Source organism: Macaca thibetana, chromosome 6 (assembly GCF_024542745.1).
Source record: "Macaca thibetana thibetana isolate TM-01 chromosome 6, ASM2454274v1, whole genome shotgun sequence".
NCBI classification, from domain to species: Eukaryota; Metazoa; Chordata; class Mammalia; order Primates; family Cercopithecidae; genus Macaca; species Macaca thibetana.
Window position 1 is genome coordinate 57,047,983 of NC_065583.1, and position 21,156 is coordinate 57,069,138.

General features: G+C 39.0%; 1 long non-coding RNA gene across 1 annotated transcript; it reads left to right on the forward strand.

Moving 5' to 3' along the window:
• The first annotated feature begins 13,280 nt into the window (after positions 1–13,280).
• On the forward strand, positions 13,281–17,107 carry LOC126957108 (uncharacterized). The gene is made up of 3 exons (XR_007726645.1): positions 13,281–13,559; positions 13,847–13,928; positions 16,109–17,107. It is a non-coding gene; the product is annotated as an uncharacterized LOC126957108 (long non-coding RNA).
• The last annotated feature ends 4,049 nt before the right edge of the window (positions 17,108–21,156 follow it).

A 21,156-nucleotide genomic window follows, 5' to 3' on the forward strand; every position in this document is an offset into this window, starting at 1 on the left:
AGAAGCACCATGTCTTATTGTTTCTGAACACACAAATCAAAGATACAAAGGGTGACAAAATTTAACAATAATTTTGGTTTAATACAATTTAGATATGATTGTTTTCAATATTTATAATTTCGTTCCCTCTGTGAAATAATTATTTTTTTGAAAAAGAGAAGAGTGAAACACTGTAGAATTTATAGCTGAATTTCGGACAGATTAATACAGTCTTCTTTTCCACGCCTCAAGGCCACCTGCAAATATCTTACATAAAAGTTAAAGGCATTTACCTATTTTTTCAAATCCAATGGAAACATTCATGTTAAAGAGGTTTTATACAAGTCAGCTTCACTTTAAAAACACTTCCAAGGGCAAGTTGATGATCTAAGTGTCCTTATGTTCTGTTTTACTCCTAGAGTGTATTTAGACTTTTGCATTATAATGGGCAAATCTATACACCAGAGGATTTTAGTGTTTGAAATTTATTTCACTTTGTTCATACAAACTCAATTATTCCAGAAATAACAATTCCGGTGTGAGTCACTTTTACAGAGTTGGGGCTTTGCTTCATGTGAATTTCTGGAAGCTCAAAATAAGGTTTCTCTAGGGGAAATATGTAAATTTGTTTGTTTTACTAGCAGCCTTTAAACTTACATGATATTTGACACATATGGAAAAATACACACACACACACACACATACGCTTATAAGCATGAATAAAACTACAACAAATATCCACCAAATTACCTGATCTCCATCATTGTGTTATCAAAGGCAACCACTCTCCTAAACTTTTGTGTTTAATCATTCCCTTGCTTTTTCCTTTAAACAGCTGTATTGAGATATAATCCACACCCATACCATATGCCCATTTAAAGTGTACAGTTCAAAGTTTTTTTTTATGATATTCACAGAGTTCTGCAACCATCATCACCATCAATTTTAGCATATTTTATCACTAAAAAAAGAAATACTGTACCCGTTAACAGTTAACTTTCTTCCCCATCTCTCAACTCCTCCTCCCCATTTTTAAATATAACTTTTAACCACAGATGCACAACACATATGCCTTTATCACTATGTATTTAGCTTTGATTTCAAATATAATACAATTTTTTTCATACTTTACTTTTTTCATTCAACATGTTTCTAAAATTCATCCATGCTCTTGTACATAGCTATAGTTAATTCATTTTCATAACAGCATATTTTTACTGTTTGAATAAACCCACAATTTGTGCATATCCTTAATTTGTTTGGTTTTAGTTTTTTTGCTACAATAATTCTGTTATGAATAATTACATACATGTCTCCTGGTATACATATGCAAAAGTTCCTCTAGCATAAATTGGCACTGCAGTTTTTGGCTGCGAGTTCACTTTTCCAAACAATACAAAATTTCATTGCAAAGTAGTTAAGATAATTCATATTCTCATTAGTGGAGAGGTAGATTCTTCTTCCACACTCTTGCCAACATTTAGTGTTGTCAGGTTTCTTAATTTTTGCTGTTCTAATGGATGAAAAATGGTATCTCATTGTGTTTTAATTAGTGTTTCCCTGACTGTGAATGATGTTGAGCTCTTTTCATAGGTTCATTTGCCAGTCTTGTTTCCTCCTCTCTAAAATACCTGTTCATATCTTTTCCCATTTGGTTGCTTGTCTTAATGATTAACAGCACTTCTTTATATATTCTGAATACCAATCAGTATTTGGCTCTGTATGTGGCAAATACCTTCTTCAAGTTTCTAGTTTGTGTTTGTGCTTTTCATTGGTGCTTACCTCTCTCAAGTTAACAATTACTTGTAAGTATGTAAAAATATCAATTATAATGTTTTTGACTTATGCGTTACTTAGAAGTCTTTTAAAAATGGCTATACGAATTTTTCAAAAATTCACATAACTTATTTTTAATTATTCATTTCTAACTTGATTACATTATGGTTAAAATCTGAAATTTGTTGGTGCTTGCTTTATGGCTTCTGTGTGGACGATGTTTTTGTAAATGTTCCATGCGTGCTTGGAACATTATATATTCTCCAATTGTTGGGCACAGCATCTTATTTACATCTTTTTATTATTTTATTATTTTTTTTGAGACGGGGTCTTACTCTGTCGCCAGGCTGGAGTGCAGTGGTGCGATCTCAGCTCACTGCAACCTCCGACTCCTGTTTCAAGCCTCCCTCAGGCTCCCGAGTAGCTGGGATTACAGTCGCCCGCCACCACGCCCAGTTTTTTCCTGTATTTTTAGTAGAGACGGGGTTTCACCATGTTGGCCAGGATGGTCTCGAACTCCTGACCTCATGATGCACCCACATAGGCCTCCCAAAGTGCTGGGATTACAGGCGTAAGCCACCGCGCCTGGCCGCTATTTACATCTTTTAAGTCAAGCATGTGGATTGTGATTTAAAATTTTACGTATTTACCACTCTTTTGTAAGCTTGAGCCATCAATTATGGAGAGATATATACTGAAATGTTCCACTATAATGATGGATTTGTTACTTTTTATCTGTAATTTTATCACTTTATTGTTTTGTACTTTTGGAGTCCCTATTTGGTGCATATACATTTTGAATTTTTACATGTTTCTGTTGAGAACAACCTTTACCATGGTGACACATTTTTTTTTTGAAAAACGTGTGCTTCTTAAGGTCATGTTTTTCTGATTTAATATATTTAACCCTGTTTTCATTGGTTCATTTTAGTCTTACATTTTTTTCTCCTTTGACTTTCAACTTGATCAATTTTCATTCTTTTACTTTCAATCTTGCCATGTATTCATTTTTAAACTTTACTTTGTGACCAGCATATAGCCGGATGCTTTCCCACCCAATCTGATTATCTCTATTCCTTGGCTGGACAACAGAAATCATTTACATTTATTTTTATTAGTAATATGTTTACATTTGTGTTTTCTGCATTACTTCTTAGTTTCTATATCATGACTTTTCTGTGTGTACAAATTTGAGTTTATTTGTTTATGTTCTTATTCTATGTTTCCTTCCACTTATTTGGATAATATTGAGAGGTGAAGCCAGCTGGACTTTTCAGTCAGGTGGGGACTTGGAGAACTTTTCTGCCTTACACAAGGATTGTAAAATCCACTAATCAGCACTCTGTAGCTAGGATTGTAAAACGCACCAATCAGCACTCTGTGGCTAGCTAGAGGTTTGTAAAATGGAGCAATCAGCAGGATGTGAGTCGGGACAAATAAGGGAATAAAAGTTGGCCACCACAGCCAGCAGCAGCAACCTGCTTGGGTCCCGTTCCACACTGTGGAAGCTTTGTTCTTTTGCTCTTCACAATAAATCTTGCTGCTGCTTACTCTTTGGGTCCGTGCCACATTTAAGAGCTGTAACACTCACTGCAAAGGTACATGGCTTCATTCCTGAAGTCAGCGTGACCAAGAACCCACCAGAAGGAACCAACTCCAGACACAATATGACTGTCTGTTTTTGTAGTGGCTACATGTGAAATTTTACTATGTATTTGGATTACCACTACTATTTGGACTTACCGAAGTCCAAAGTTAGTCTTATCTAAATGTCTTTCCAAACTGTACACAAACTTAAAACATTTGTTATTCTGAGAACCATTCTCCCAAATACCTTTTATTTTTGTTCATTATTTTAGTTTTTAATCCAATGACATCAGACATTAGCATCATTATTATTGTATAGAATGTTTGCTTAAATTTACATACATGTTTTCCAGTTTCGTTTTTCTCATTTTCTTCTTCTGTATTGGGCAGCTGTCTTTTTTTCTGAAATGTATCTTTTAAAAGTTTCAGTGGTGAAAGTCTGCTGAGTAGACTGTATCAGTATTTGCTTATTTAAATATGTCCTTATTTCATCCTCATTCTTAAAGGGTATTTTGCTGAATATCCTGTTTTAGGTTGATGGTTGTATACCTTAGCATTCGGATGGCATTCTCTCACTATCTTCCAGCTGTCACCACAGCTTTTGAGAATCTTGCTTCCCATTTAATTGTTTCTCTGATTTGCAGTTTTCCTCTACATGCCTTATAATCCTTTATTTCGTCATTGATACTCTGCTCTTTGACTATAATATGTCTAAGTGTGGATTTGGCTTTATCTATGCTGTTTGATAAGAGTTTTGCATCCTCTGTCTGAAGATTCTTGCATTTCATCAGTCGTGGAATATCATCAACCATTACCTTTCTTAACATTCTTCTTCTTATTATTATTTTTTGAGACAGAGTTTCACTGTTGTTGCCCAGGCTGGAGTGCAATGGCGCGATCTTGCACTGCAACCTCGGCCTCCTGGGTTCAAGTGATTCCCCTGCCTCAGCCTCCCAAGTAGCTGGGATTACAGGTGCCCACCACCACGCCTGGCTAATTTTTGTATTTTTAGTAGAGATGGGGTTTCGCCATGTTGATCAGGCTGGTCTCAAACTCCTGACCTCAGGTGATGCACCTGTCTTGGTCTCCCAGAATGCTGGGATTACAGGCATGAGGGATCGCACCCAACAACCATTGCCTTTTAAAATTTTGCCTCTCCTCCATTCTTTCTCTTCTTTCCTTCTAAAAATTCAATTAACTGATTCTTAGTCTTCTCACTAACTCTTCTCCATATTTTCTATTCTCTGCACTGCATTGTGAGTAACTTTTAAATATCTATTACCCCATTATCTAATTTTTTCTTCAAGTGTATATGATCGACTGTCTCATACTTCAATAGAGGTTTAAATTTAAATGCTTATAATTTTTATTTTTGAAAGTTGGTTTGATTCTTATTTAAATCTTTCTGATAATTTTGTAAAGTCTTTTGTTGCTTGATAAACCAAAAGTTGTTTTTGAAAAATTATATGTTTTTAAGAAGTACATCATACCTATTTTATATTCTCTATCTTAGAATTATTCCAACAGTAAAATCATCGAGACACTAACTTGATGGATTTTTGTTTCTGCTGAATTCGCTTATAGCTGCTTATTTTCTTGTGTGGTTGGTAATTTTTGTTGTTGCTGTTGTGAGCTCCTGTTTTGCTCAACTTAATCTCTAAGAATCATGTGAGACTAAACTGGCAATACTTTCTTTCAGAGAGAATTTGTGTTTGCTTCTTGGAGCTGGGAGTGGGGTGCTTCTAACCTGGGATCTCTCTAGCTGTTTTGGAGGATCCATACTAATGCATATTTCCCAGATTCAACTCCCTCAACCTGCGGCAGTGACAAAATTTAGCCACCCACGTCCTGCACTGCTGTTGAAATTTACTCTAGGTTAACTCCAGATTTGATGATATCATTCACCTATCTGACTTCAGTTTCAGCTTGCTACTCCTTTTCTATTTCTTTTTATCTCTTTAAATTGTTTTTTTCTTAATTCCCCACACTACATTAAAAAATTGTTGTTGTTGTTGTTGTAGTTTACCCAGGGTCAGTGTGTCCCTAGTCCTATGTATTGCCAAAATCTGATATCCCAGACCTTTTTCACTTACAGTAGTAAACATGGCTCGGGGGCTTTCTTCTCACACACGCTGTTTCGAAAAGCGCTTACCATGTGCCAAGCTCTGTACTGGATGCTGTAGAGAATAATGTTTTTGTTTCTGAGAGCTTGGAATCTGATGGGATAAATGGACGTGTGCACCAGTAATGATTCTATAAGGCAGCCTGAGATGTGTGTTGAAACAGCCACAACTACCAAGCACGGCCAAGGCTAAGGAGGGAGGACTTCGCCGTCCCTGGGGAAAGCTGAGATTGTGAGGCGCAAGCTCGTGCATTGAATAGAAGCTTCCATTTCATAACAGTCCAAGGGTGTACTGCTGGGCAGAAGTTAAATCAAGTCTCTTTCATGTTAAGAGTGACTGAGGTGAAGGGCATAAACTTACTGCAGAAATCTGAAGAAACATTCGAGACAGCCCATGCTGTTCTCCTAGTCACAAACCTCCACTTGTACTAGGAGATTATTTAGAAGGCGCATGGCTGAGTAAAGATGGAACACATTTAGGTATTTCAAATATTTCCCAGGAAGAAATATCCAATGCTTATACTGCTATTAAAGAGAACTTCTGAAGTGACTACTGTTTGTCTAATGGTGTTTTCTATTATAACCCTATTTTAAGAGGGTTGTAACTTGACTGTAAAAATTCCCTCTGGGTGAAAACTTGGCATACCAGAGTGCTCCCTTTGAATAATGCTTACTTTTTTTTTTTTTTTTTTTTTTTTAATAACAGATTTGTTTTACAGTAGCCAAGGTCTTTGAAAGTCAAAAAAAAAAAAAAAAAAAAAAAAAAAAAGACAATGAAGCTCTTAGTATTAGAGGGAATTGATTCTTTCTATGAATGTTTGCATTCTGTACTGCATGGAAGATAAAAAATAAAACAAGAATCAAACCTATTTATCTTCTTAATGTACAAAACAAATATCCAATTTTAGATAAGAGTCTTCATGCAGTGTGCCCAAAATTACAATAACAAAGCTATATAATGTCTACTAAAGGAAAGAGTGTTTTTTTATTTTTTTTTTAAGTAACAGATGCAGTTGTAAGACACCAGCTGGCTAAAGTAGTATAACCCAATAGATGGAACTTACATAGAAGCAGACAGCAGTTTTGCTCTTTCTACTGAGTTAGATGAGTTCTACCAAGACAGTGAACAATATTGTAAAAACTCCAGTGATAATCAAAGAAATCAATATATTTAACACTAGGCATTATGTGCTTTGCATTAAGGAACAGAAGGAGACAGTGAGGGATGGAGAAGATATTCTACTCAATGGGCATCACATAAGGCATAAGGGACTTGAGATAGGAACCTGAAACTGTTGTTTTTTTTTGGTAGCCTCAGTTCCCACATGCTGCTTTTCTTGAAGGGCTGAGTGTAATTCCAGTGACTGAAGATATATAATCTGAGTATGAGTAGGTGCCACAATAGAGACAAAGCCATCTGGTCTACCACTGAAGGAAGTGCTGGCTTTACTCTATTTCGAGTGAGTTGGCATGTATATCTACAAAGTGGTGCCTTTCTAAGAATTGTTAAGGTTAAGTGTTCTTATATACAATTAAGTTTTAACTCATTTACCAGTTTTAGAATCTAACGCAGAGTAAGATGTGACTTTGTATTCTGTGTTAACAGAAATCATAGTAGGAAACAATGTGTTCTTACCCTTTAAAGTTATAGAGATGAGAAGGGAATTATAAAAATAGAATTATAGAAATAGAGATTAGTGGTTGCCAGAGGTCAAGGAGGGGCAGGTAGAGAGGGCAGTGGGCGTGGCTAGAGAAAGTCAACATGAGGGATTTTTGTAGTACTGGAAATATTTTGTATCTTGCCTGCATCAATGTCAATATTTTGGATGTGATACCATGCTATCATTTCTAAAGATATTACCACTTGGGGGAAAGGTGCACAGAATTCCTCTATATTATTTTTTACAAATTAATGTGAATCTATAATTATATCAAAATAAAAAGTTTAATTGAAAATAATATCAGGTTTACTTTAATAATACATGTATTAAGAAGTGAGACCAGTAACAACATGGATTCTAGTAGAACAGGGATCAGTAAGTTATGGTCCACAGGCCAAGTCTGGCCCACTGCTTGTTTTTACAAATAACCTTTCATTGGAACACTGCTGTCTTCCTAAATTATGTATTGTCTATGGATGCTGTTGTGCTACAATAGCAAAATCAAGTCATTGCATTGGAGACTGTATGATCGACAAAGCCTAAAATAATTACTATCTTACTCTTTACTAAAAAATACTAAAAAATATTTGCCAGTATAGAACATAAACTAGGCTGGGCCGAGTGACTCTTGCCTGTAATTCTAGCATTTTGGGAGGCTGAGGTGGGTGGACTGCTAGAGTTCAGAAGTTTGAGACCAGCCTGGACAAACTAGGGAGACCCCCGTCTCTATAAAAAATAAACAAAGTAGCTGGGTATGGTGGTGTGTGCCTGTAGTCCCAGCTTCTTGGGAAGCTGAGGCAGGAGGATCGCTTGAGTCCAAGAAGTTGAGGCTACAGTAGTCATTATCACACTACTGTATTCCAACCTGGGCAACAGGGCAAGACCCTGTCGTAAAAAAAAAAAAAAAAAAAAAAAAGAATATAAACTCTACCAGGGTAAGTACCTTGTCAGCTTTATTTATCACGCTTTCTTAGCACATTGCCTAGCACATTGCGGGTACACAATAATCATTTGTTAAATTAAGGAAGCAGCATACTAAGGACATTTGAGGGTGCTAAGAAGAGGATGATTGAAAGAATTTAAAAACATCATCTTGGGATCATGACTGTACATTTTCTAAAGCTCATGGCACTGAAAAACAATGCCTCCTGCCTTTTATAGACCAATGGAGGAAGAGGAGTGTAGGTCTCACATAAGCCCACAGGAGCCACATGAGACCTATGAAATGAAAAGAATTTTTAAAGGCATGAACTAACTGTGTAGAGGGTCTAATATAATTCAGGCATCTTACTTCCTTTTAGGTGTATAACATGTAGCAATAGTTCAATCTTTGAGATATGCTTATAGTTAAGTCACTAAAACCAATTAATTTGATCAGAAGATTTCTACCTGTTTTGGGGGAATGCTCCTGTTATCTCATTACACAGGCATCTCACTTTGTTCAGGAGAAGAATTATTAAAAACAAGAGTGAAAAAAAATCCAAACTTTGAAGTTGACTCTAGTTTTGAAATTTTGGTTATACCAATGAAGGTTTCAATTTAAATGGACTCTTTTACAAATACTCCGTATGGTGAAAATGTTCTTTGATAATATCAAGAATAAACTTCTAAATTGTTCGCTAAATTTTGACTTCCTCCAAGGCAAGAATAATATGATCGTACTGTAGTCTCAAGAATAGTTTCTAGGAAATACAGTTGGCGCTGGGAAGATGAGAAGAGGAAATAATGAAAGCAGAGTCTGGAGCCAGACAAAACTGGATTTGAATCTCTGGGCCTGGAACAATTTAATTTTCCTTGCTGTGGCTCATCTGAAATGAAGCAAATGATTCCTGTCTCATAGGTTGTTCTGAGGATTGAATCAGGGTGGAGAGTGCTTGGGCCATGGAATATACTCATAGACGGTCATTTCCTTGAAGTAAAAGACAAAGGATATAGGGATAAGAGAGAGGAGGATCTTCCAGGATCTGCAGTCAGCAAAAAGGAATACCTTGCCTGCGTGACACTATCTCCTAGCTGTTTCCCTGGGAAGGAGCAGGACTCTGCTTTCTGTTGTACCTGCAGCATTGTTCTGCAGTTTATCTAAATGATTGACCGGGCGCGTTGGCTCAGGCCTGTAATCCCAGCACTTAGGGAGGCCAAGGCACGCAGATCATTTGAGGTCAGGAGTTGGAGACCAGCCAACATGGCAAAACCTCATCTTCACTAAAAATACAAAAATTAGCTAGGCATAGTGGTGTGCGCCCGTAATCCCAGCTACTCAGGAGGCTGAGGCAGGAGAATCTCTTGAACCTGGGAGGCGGAGGGTTGCAGTGAGCCGAGATCACGCCACTGCATTCCAGCCTGGGCAACAGAGAAAGACTGTCTCAAAAAAAAAAAAAAAAAAAAAAAAAAAAATTAGATTGGCCTCCATGATATTTCTAAAAGATCATTTTGTTCATGGAACATAACATAGCGGCCTAAACAAATCAAACAAACAAAACCCTCTTGTTTGTGTGGGACGTTGGGCTGAAGAGAAGTTTCCAATAAAACTCTCATTTGCAGGTGCTAGCCTAACAGGAATGACTGTCACGAGCTGACCATGCTGGAATCCATTCCTTTAGTTTCTTGAGGTACCCTCTGCCCTCCCATTTTGGGGCTCTGTCTAAACCCACAGGAAAATTGTTTCCCAATTTGTTTGATTAAAATGTCTATTTAAAAAAAAAAAAAGAGATTTGTTACAAAAAGTCTTTCTTATGCCTGGTTTCCTTTCCTTTTATCGTGTTAAACACGAAACAGTAAGAAACAGCGTTCCCTGAGAGGCAGTGTTTTTGTACTTCCCAACGCTGAGGGTTTGACCTTGAGTCAGTTCTGTGGCAACTCTGTTTTGTTGCTGTTACAGACTGCCCATCAACGACTGTGGCCGTTGACGAATTCAGCATGAAGCCAAATTATGATGAAGCACCTTTACTATGGATAGCAATTCATTATTATACTAAAACATCTTTAAGGAGAAAATGTGACAAGAAGAAAGGTAGACAGAAGGTACTGTGACTCTCTGGGGATTATTACCTTACCTAAACTAGGGAGAAATAATAAAGCAGGCTGCAGACTGTGAACTGTGTCAGCTCTGGATAAGTAGCGAGTCTAAGACCACAAGCTTACCCTGTGACAAAATACTTAGCAGCCACCAGGCAAAGTGAGTACGGGGCATACACCAGCTTTGCATTTTTAAGAAATGTTTTTAAATTATTAAATACAGCCAGTATTTTTTCCTGCATTTTCTTTTGTAGCTCTGTTAGTCATTTTTATAATATCCAAGACCGAAAGCCACATTGTTAGAAAAATAATGCACAGAACTCCTGTTTTCTCTTCCCCAAATGGCTGTTAGTTTCACTCTGAATTATTGTATTCGCTTTACAAATAAACGTTGAATATTATAGGAAGAAACAGAACTGAGGAATGGGGTGCTTCCAGCTGGTATGTTAATTGGACACTGTTTATTCAACAGCAGCATTAAGAATATAAAAACCTCATCACCAGTCTTCTCTGGAAAGAAAGCCTCTGCAAATAATAGCACTTATGTAAAACTTAAGGCCTGAATGTTTCTTGTTTGTGAGTAACATAGTATTAGCATATTAAAATCATTACTAACCAGTGCTGGAAGATGTGTTCGGAAGCCTGTCAATGTGCTAATGGTAGTAGTCTTGGAAAGCCACATCTGCCACAGGATTAATTACTCACATAAAACATTATCATTTCCCACATATCCTATGAGAAGGAGCTGCTGCTGGAGTGATTAATGACTCTGAATGATATACAAAGGAATACATAGGAAGGGTACCCAGAGAGGGAGAGATCTGCTCCTGACTCATACGAGAACAAGTTGAAGGACCTCAGTGGTGTAACATTTATTTCTCGAGGCCTTTAAGCAATTAAAAAGAAATATCTGGCACAAGCTCTAAGAAACTTATTGTTTAAATGGCCAATAGTGCCTTCCCCCAGAGGCCTTTAAATACGAGAGGATGAGGGTGGAGAGAAAGTTAGGTCAGAGTGAAGCTGGCCGCTCGGGGTTGGTGAACTAGCTACTGCTTGTCGATGCCACGTTTTCTAGGTCCTTCTGTCAGTGTGTCTTAGTCACTGAAGCTCAGCTCAGAGGTGACTTCCAAGGTCTGCACTGGCTTCTCTCCTTCTCACCACTACACCTTCTGTTAGATGTCAAGCTGAGGCGGATTCAGTTTTGAGAGGATGGAGGCAAAGAAAAGCAAAAACATTTGAAAGACAATTTATTGTTTACAATTAAAACTAGGGGATTATAGTTCAAAGGTGAGAACCCAGTCTGCAATTAAGGCCTGCGAGAAGACTTAAACAAGCTATTATATGACAATTACCACAAATGGGAATAGGAGGTAATCTATCGATTGTGTCCCTGAGCACCCCTCCATGTTGTCCATCATTCCAGCCAAGCACCTCTGTCAATCCCTATACACTACCTCCAGTTTACAATAAATTGACCAGCCTGATTGTTTGTTTGTTTGTTGGCTCTTCTGTGTTTCAGAAAAGAGAGAAACAGACTTTCCAAACAAAACCAGTCTTTGAGTTTTGAAAATGTATCCAATTTCATTGCTTCCATCTTTCCTTTATTTTCCATAGGCCTTTTCTGTGGGGGGACAGACTCTCACAGTTGGGATTTGGGAAGTTAAAGCTGTAAGTGCTAAAGAAGTCAAGACAATTTTCAAAGCCTTTCAGCATCATTATAAATAGAGACAGAATTATAGTGAAGTTAGTGGTAATTCAAATTGATCAGCTAGATAGCAGATGATGAGTGGTTTGAAACTGGCAAATTTAATGCATATCTACTTGGTTAGTGGATGTGGGTTAGTTGGCCAAATGTGTAAGCCCATGAACCTGTGGAAATGCTACTTATGCAGGTGACAAAGCTTAACACTGTAGGGTTTTCAGGGAAAATGACACTGGCAGGGCATCCTGTTGAGTTTTCTTACTCCCTGCTAAATGACTTTGATTAAGCATTTAAATGCTACTCTTTCTGCAGAAGATCTTGGGAGAACCCACTAGAACCTCAAGTTGTGTTCTTAAAGTGTCTCCATTTTTATCTAGTTGAGTGTTATTTTTTCATTAGGTGGATCCATTGTGGCTCACAGGCACTCTGATTTTCCAAGGACTTACATAAGCTTGGGCAGAATCATCTTGGCCCGAAGGATTGAGGTAATGAGGGGGCGGTGGCGGAAGTGGGAAGAAGAGCGGGGAGAGAGAGAGAGATAGAGAGAGAGAGAAACCCCAATGAGAGTCCTCTTAGAGGATCATCTGTTTTCCATCACAAAAGTATTCCTTGTTCCACATTATTCTTTTGAAGTAAAAGAAGATAAAAAGGCAACCTAAATCACAGCTTATTTTCTGTTATGCCATTATTTTATTTTCAAGTCTCTCTTTTTTTGAGCAGGGAGAAAAAAACAAGTCTCATGAAGAAATAAATAGGAGTCGATACAAGTATGGTTGGGAAATTATACATTCAACCTGAAGGATGAAGGTTTGGACTTTTGTTGCTGGGTTTCCAAGAGCTGTGTTGAAACTTGAATTTCGTGGTCAGACTCTTAGCATTTTATAGAACTCAAGAAAAAGACTGGTGTTGAATTCTTCAAAGCTTTTGGCTTGAATATGGTTTAGGTTGGAGCTTCAGCAGGAGCTTGCCAGGGATTGGAGAAAATGTCCCTTGAACCCTATTACCCATGGATCATTACATCATTGATCTCTCAAGGTGGTGGTGCTGCTACTCATGACGTTGACATGTAGTCTCATTATACATTCTTTGATACAAGAGATCTTGATCTTGAGTGATTTAAATTGTTCCTTTTTGGCTTTAAGGTTTAGGAAGCAATAGATCTAGTTACTTATTGTAATTTCCCAAACCTTGAAGAAAAACATTTTTTAAAAAACTAGCAGAAACTGTGGTTTCCTTTTCACTTTCTTGTTTGTAATTCCAGTTACAGGGCTTATTATAATAAGTAAAAATCCTCTGAAGTTGACATTTTCTATCACACAATATTACTGCTTCAGAATCCATGTATGTATTTTCACCAGAAGTGCTAAACCTTTGAGAGAAGCAGGTCTGACGATTGAGTGTCTGGCTGGAAATCATTTACTATCGATGGTCACTCAGCTCAAGATTGTATCGCTGAAATGACTTAGGAAGAAAAATCAATAATACTCACAGACTGTGCAGTCCTCTTAGAGGATCATCTGTTTTACCTCACAAAAGTATTCCTTGTTCCAGATCATTCTTTTGAAATAAAAGAAGATAAAAAGGCAACCTAAATCACAGCTTATTTTCTGTTATGCCATTATTTTATTTTCATGTTCTCTTTTTTTGAAGGGGAAGAAAAAAACAAGTCTCATGAAGAAATAAATAGGAGTCGATACAAGTAAAATGGAAAGCTAACGTGAGTGTGCTTGTATTATAATGTAAATTGCTCATGTTTTCAACTGAGAGAAAACCTGCCTAGTGTATAATTAATAATATCTTAATTTCAAATTGTTAGATGAAAGGTGAATAGTTTTATCCCCATAAAATGACTTTTGTGAGTGGAAGATTGATTTTACACACACACATGCATACACACTAACACAAACATACACAGGGCACACATGGGCCACCATCACTTCCATTCTCAGTTAGACATTACACTTTCATTGTTTCTCTAAATTGAATTCTTTTGTTTTACCCTAGCCTGGATCCAGACCACATTTTGGAATAGCATTCTGGTGAAATGCAGTGGGATGGGACCTGCCTAATCTGGGAGAGGAATGACGTAAGTTATTGAGATATAAAATTGAAATCCTCCTGGAGTACATGCACACCAAAAGCTAAGTGAAGGAGTGAGATGGACTGGATTTTCCTTAGTTGCTCAGAAGGAAAAGCACAAATGGCCTACTATCGCAATTGGCCTGGAGCTCTCCTTGGTGCTGAGATAGCACCCGAGGGAGTTTCTCACATGGTGCTGACCTATGCGTGCCTGATGGGTTAGACTGGATCAGTCATTTTTATAGGGGATGTGTACCACAGAGGCATAGGAGGTGGTTTGACAAGGAACAAGGGCAAGAAACAGCATGAAAAGAGTTTGAATTTATGATGAGAACATTATTCCTTTACTAAAGTCCTCATCTTCACCTCCTCACCATCAGTGTTCATGTGACTGTCAGAACCCAGATGATCCCATCTCCTTTCACCTCCCTCATCCTTGTCTTTTTTTTTTTTTTTTAATGAGATAAAAGCTCTGGGGATGCTTATTCCTTTATCTAGATTTTACCTGCATTTCTGGTTGCTAGCTTTGGAGAATTTCTGCTCTGGTTTTAATTTGAGAGACCTAATGCATATCTTAATAGAAAGTGCAAAGAGATGAATCCATTCTACTCTTTTGGTCTATTTTTAACACCATGGCTGATTTACTGGCTTTAAGAACTATGACATTTTTCAATGTGTTAAGCTATCTGAGGAAGCTGAGGGTGTAGATAAAAAGACTAAAAAAATTTCTTTCTGTAGGCCAGGCACGGTGGCTCACGCCTGTAATCCCAGCACTTTGGGAGGCCGAGGCGGGTGGATCATGAAGTCAGAAGATCGAGACCATCCTAGCTAATACGATGAAACACTGCCTCTACTAAAAATACAAAAAAATTAGCCAGGTTTGGTGGTGGGTGCCTGTAGTCCCAGCTACTTGGGAGGCTGAGGCAGGAGAATGGTGTGAACCCGGGAGGTGGAGCTTGCAGTGAGCCGAGATTGGGCCACTGCACTCCAGCCTGGGCAACAGAGCAAGACTCCATCTCAAAAAAGAAAAATTCTTTCTGTATTAAAACAAAGGATATAGTTTTTGGTTTTGATGAAACTGGTCTCTATTAGAAGCACATCATGCCTTCAAGAGCTTATTTCATTAAGGAGGAGGAAGCAGAAGTTTCAGGTTAAGATTGCAAATGATAAACTGTGGCATTGAGTGCTAATGCCAATAGAAAGTTAACTGTGACTGTATATTTATGAGAGTTGTTATTGTTTTTCTTAGGGCTTTAGTGACAAAGTTCCATAGATTTTGTCCCAACACTACCCCCAAAGCCTTATTAAGTATAGTACGCAATTGTACAGAATCTATGGCTTTTGAGTGTGTGTTCATGGAGTTATCACAGAAATGGTTGTAAAACATCTTGAATAGCTCAAGTTCATATCTTTGGGCACGAATGTAACCAGTCTTTTGCCAGTACAGAAAAGGCAACTGAAGAGAGCATTGCATAGACATGAGACACTTTGCAAAGTCCAAGGGCCTCCAGTATTCAGCCCATGCCACAAATGCACATGGGCCTAGACACTAGTGATTTTGGCTTGTGGAGCAGCCGCAGCCTTTGTATTCTCCTTCCTACCCTGTGGGAGAGAGATACTGCTGGCTAGGCTCAAGGACTTACAAACCTTCTAGTCCAGGAGAGTTAGCCCTTGTTCCTTAATGCATTGTTTTTTTTTTTTTTTTTTTTTTTTTTTTTTTTTTTTGAGACAGAGTCTTGCTCTGCTGTTCAGTGCAAGCATTGCCATCATGGCTCACTGCAGCCCAAACTTCCTGGGCTCAAGCAATCCTCCTACCTCATCTTCTTAAGTAGTTGGGACTACCTATGTGCACACTACCATGCACAGCTTTTTTTTTTTTTTTTTTTTTTTTTCTGTAGAGACAGGGACTCACTATGTTGCTTAGACTGATCTTGAACTCCTGGGTTCAAGCAATCTTCCTGCCTTGGCCTCCTAAATGCATTCTTGGTTGCATTTGAGAACCAAGTCATCCGCTTTTCAGGTATTGTGCCTTCTGCATGGGCAATGCTGCCACATCTCTATCTGGACACATCAGAAAAAAAAGGCATTGGAATTTTGGCAAACTTGACAAGTGTTATGTATGCCCCTCATTTTATACGTGTACTGTATACTTTGAGTTCTACAATAAAACCTGTTTTTTTATTCCAGATGAGTTGTGTGACATCAGCTGGATTACTTCATCTCTGGCTTTTGGGTCCTAGGAACTGAAATGCAGACAGCATTTTAATCCTAACATCCTTTCCTAGCCTGGTATGTAAAGCACCTGACAGTTACTCTGTTTCTTTCTGTGAAGTCTCAGCATAGTCACCACACCACAGTCCTTCTTCTGGGTTTGGTTTCACTGGACTTGACCAGTAACTGGTGTTCTCTCCAATGGCAGCTGACTCATAGGCTGACATGTGACCTAAAAAGAGTGTGGCCCTAGTCTTCATTTCAGCTCTTCATGAGCTAACCGGCCAACCCTGCCACTTTGTCACTTGAGTGGCTTTGAACTTCAGACTCTTGGCATTAGTTGGTTACAGCAGAGGGAGACCAATTAGAGACTCAGCTACAGGGAGAGAAGCTGCATCACCCACTCTTGTGCAGCACCTGAGAGGGCAACAGCAGAAGTTAGCTGCTGAGGGGACAAGATGGTTTCGTGGCTGCTCTTGGTGGCATTGTGTCTTGAATGATATTCTGGCCTCTGTGAGGTTTGGCTGGGCTTAATTGGGATGATTTGCTGACTTCCTGGCTTTCCTGTGAATTCTTATTTAATAGTGTGTTTTACCATTTCCTGGTTCAGGGGCCGAGGGTGAGAAGGAAGTGGGGTTTGAGGAAGCTTAAGCCCAGTTGTATCCGCGTACAGGTGCAGGGACGTTTCTTTTCATCCTACTTGTTCCCCACGGGGTATCCAATTCCCTGTCCTTCTTTGAGGCTTATTGAAACTGGGTAGGTTGTTGAGACTGACAACATCTGGGGCCAGATTGGCATTGTACTCCCAGAGGTTCACTGAGGAAGTACTGCCTGCTGTCACAGGGGGTTTTTGTGGGGTGCAATATGGGAAGGAGAGACAGCACAGTTCTTTAGAGAAGCGGGGTGCATTGCTTGCAGGTAAGGACTAGACAGTCTGCAGAGGTGAGCAGTTCCCAGAAGCTGCTTGCTGCTGGCAATACAGGGGATATTGAAGGAGGAGAGGCCAGGCAACCCAGGGACCTGATGTCACTGCTGCCTCACGGTCACTCCAAGCCCCTTCTCATTGCAAACCTGTACATGTCCCTTTCCTTTGGTTCCTTCCCTCAGCACCCTTCTTTCCCCACCCTTGGGAAGCCAAGGTGATCTTGATGTATACGCAGGGGAAGGGGCAGTAGTTCTTATTCCTTTTGCTTTTTCATGTATTTGATTTCTGGCTCTTCTCAGGATACCAGAACCTTGAAACTCTACCCAGTCAGACTTTATTTTTCTTTACTTTTTACTGCAGTAACCCTCCCTTGAGGCAGTGAATGCCATGAGCCTTGTTATTTGAATGAGGGAAAGAGAGTCCAGGGAGTGAGGTTGATAGGGGAGCCTCTACCATAATGAAGAGAGGATGAAAAGAACTCTGGTTAATAAACATGTACAACAAATCCCATGACCTTTTACAAGTAACCTGAGCACGTCTCTTTTGTGCATCTTGAAAGAGCCTAACATGTATCTTTGAGTCTCTATAGAGCAAAATATTTCCAAACCTCAGTGAGCGGGCCATCTTTTTCAGATGATAGGAGAAGTTATAGTACATCTGAGTTACTTGGAAGGCCTTTGAAGTTTAAAACACACCTGTAAAACTGAAATGGAGGAGAATAAATGAAGGCCATTAAACTCTTAAGATATTGATCAAATAATATCTTGAATACCAGGCTTCCGTTTAGGATGGATCCAAATATAAGAATTTATTCAAGTGGCCAAGTCAAAGAAATAACTTAGGAATGAGCAAAATCAACAGGATAGAATCTCTGATTTGGAGCATGAAAGCAACTGCAAGTTGTGTTAAAATACCCACCAGGTTTTCTCTTAAATACACTCAATTACAGGTGAAGCTCCTAATGAAGATGAACAATCACAATCAAATGGAGCTAGCTAGTGAAGACCGCAAGGCCAGAGGCTGTGTTTACCAAAGAGGCTTTTAAAAATAACAAAAATACATAATGGTGAAATCTTCCAGTTTTTGTGAAGTGCAATTATGATCATCTGGTGGCAAATGTATTACTCCTTTTGTAGATAGTTGCCGTCAAATACACATCTCTTCTGTTTTGCAATTTGAGTCAATTAAATGTTTTATACAAAGAATGCATAAATCAGTTGCTGCACAGCCCTGTAAAGTGCCTAAGTTTGCACAGCGAAAGTTTATAGTACACCACATTTCCCAGAAAGGCAGAATTATTTAAGAGGGTTATGCTGAGGACACAAGGGACAAGAATAAAACGTCATTTGTGTTCCATGGTTACTTACCAGGTAAATATGCAAATAGGAGATGCTACTAAAATTAAATGCATCTGAATGCAATCAGCAGCCATAATTATATCTTGCACCAAACTTCTCTAAAAACTATGAAGATACAGGTCGGTTGTTCACGGAAAGCTTCCCAGAGGAACTGACTTGTAAGGTAAGTACTAATGAGTAGGAGGAAGAGTATCCTATAAGGTGAGGGTAAAGTATTCAGCAAGGTAAGGGAAAAAGTGTGACTCATTCAAAGAGCTGAATATTTAATATGGCTAAATCATGGAGTGTATTATGTGTTTGCATATGTGTTTGTATGTGTGAGTGGACTGGTATGTGGAGGGATGAAATGTAAATACAAGGAGATGTGATCTGAAACACTAGCAAAAGCTGGACCATGAAGAGCCTTGCTGGCAAGAGTCAGGAGTTTAGACTATCCTAATGACAACCAGTGAAAAGGAATTGATAGATTTTAATCTGGAAGAGGGCGACATAATTCTGTTTACATTTTGAGAGTATACTTCTCTGGACCTGTGCAGGATGGACAGGAGACGATGGTGGCCCAAGCTAGAGTTGAAACAAGGATGATGTTTAGAAGGCAGATTCAATAGGATTTTGTGATAGATTGAATAGGAGGTGCTAGTTGTAGAGACAAAGTAGGGTTTGAGTTTCCTGGATTAGGCAACAGGGGTGTTGGTTATGGCATTAATTAAGTTGTGAGGAACAGGAGGAGGGAGAGTTGAGGGACGTGATTGGTTATAATCCTAGGCTTTAGTCCATTCATCTGAAGGGAGCCTCTCACCTAGATGTGGAGGATGATGTGGGTCTAAGAGACCCTAAAGAGAGGTCATTAAATGTCTTTTTTTTCTTCTAACAAATCGCCTTCATATGGTGAATCATGAGAGCTGAGGAAATCTTCCTCTTTATGCTTAGTAATTAAGTTCCTAGCATAAAACCCCAGCTAAAACAACCAATGGACCATCCTGTTGCTTCCAATATGGTAGCCCAGGCCACTCCCCCGAGGACAGCCCCAGTGATTGCCCTCCAGCTCTAAGTGTGACAAAACTGCCAACACCGTGGCTATACAGGCTCCTTCAGATCAAAGTCATGGAGAACCCAGTTTACTGGCTGAACTTGCCATGTTGGCAAAGCTGGTTCCACTTTTCCCTATGGAGAAGATGGACTAAATTGAACAAATTGTCTCATGTTATTTTTTTATCTGACTTTGAAAGAGCAATAACTTCAGGGCTGGCACTCCACAAGCACACCCTACTGAGCCCAGACTGATTCAACCCCCCTCCCTCAGCCCCTTTGTCTCTCTTTCCCAGCGTCCTGACTCTCTCAAAGGGCAGAAATGTTGATGTCGCTTGTCTTCTAGTTGGTCCTGGGATATATTGATTCCTACTCAGTCCTGTCCCTGCATAGCTGGCAGCAGAGCAGATCTGCTCAGTGATTATCGATGTGAGCTAATGCCTTGGAGAGGTGTAATGCGGGAAGGCAGGTGTAGTGGGGAAGGAAGCTGTGCCATACACAGCTGTCAGGAGCAGTCTCAAGCAGGCTGATCCTAAAAGGGCTTGGAAGTGAAGTGAGAGGAGCAAGGGGCTGCTCAGGGAAGAGCAGGAGTGATGAGTAGCCAGGACCTTTGTAGGTCTCAGTGACGCACTGATTGCCTTAAATGACACGTGGCATAGGGAGGAGTCAGATTTTGCTAGAAACTATTGCCTGAATGGTGTCAGTTGATTCTTTACTGTGGCTTTAAGCCTGAGCACAGGACTTAGAAGAGGAAAGAAGGGGGAAACTTCTGTTATTAGAGAATAGGCAGCCCTCTTCATGAAGGGTAGATTCAAATTGGATTGTTTCAGAGTTGGTGAAAACATGGCTATTGCTACTCCACACAGAAACTCTCTTTTACGTAGGAGCTTGGAGAGCTATGGGGTCACGGGGAAAATGACAAATAGTTATCCGTGGTATGAGTGTCTGACTCCAACCCTGCTCTGCTACATGTTACATTTACTTCCCACTTTTCTGTGTGGTCATTAATATCCCTTGAGTCACTTAGAGAGTTTCTTGAAATTATATTCCATTCTCCTTTAGACAAAATTTTCACATAATTTGTTTTGTATGCTTATTAGCTAAGCATAAAATTCACACTTATTTGTATTCCCCCCAACTTGTCAATTAAATGCTTTCCATTGTCCAATTTGTACCCAATAAAAATATAGAAATGTCCACAGAGTAGCCACCTTTGAAATTGTTCTACTAATAGCTTTCTTAGTAACCTTTTAAAACCAAATCCCTTTCATCTTCAATTTTAAATGTCTCTTGTCCTATAGCCTTAAGTAGCCTATGGCCTACTTAAATTTTAAATGTCTCTTGTCCTATAGCCTTTGGGAAAAAAATAAGTCTGATCCAGACAAACATGTCCAGTATATGTGGTATTATATTAGGAATAATGCATTTATTAAAACAGAGATGGGATTTCAAATGAAATATGTACTTGTCCAGTAACATACATTTTCATAGTTCATAAGACAGGAATCTCCAGAAGGTTTTGGGATGAGAAAGAAACTTTTGACTTTCATGAAGGGATAGCAGTGGGGAAGGGTAGCCAGTGACGAAGTGATGACGAAGTCCAACTATGGAGATCAAATTTCATACAGTTGCTTCCTTCCTTCTGGAAATACTGGCAAATCTCAGAGAAGCCACGTGGAAGTAGCCATTGGCTAGAACTTTTACCAAAAAAT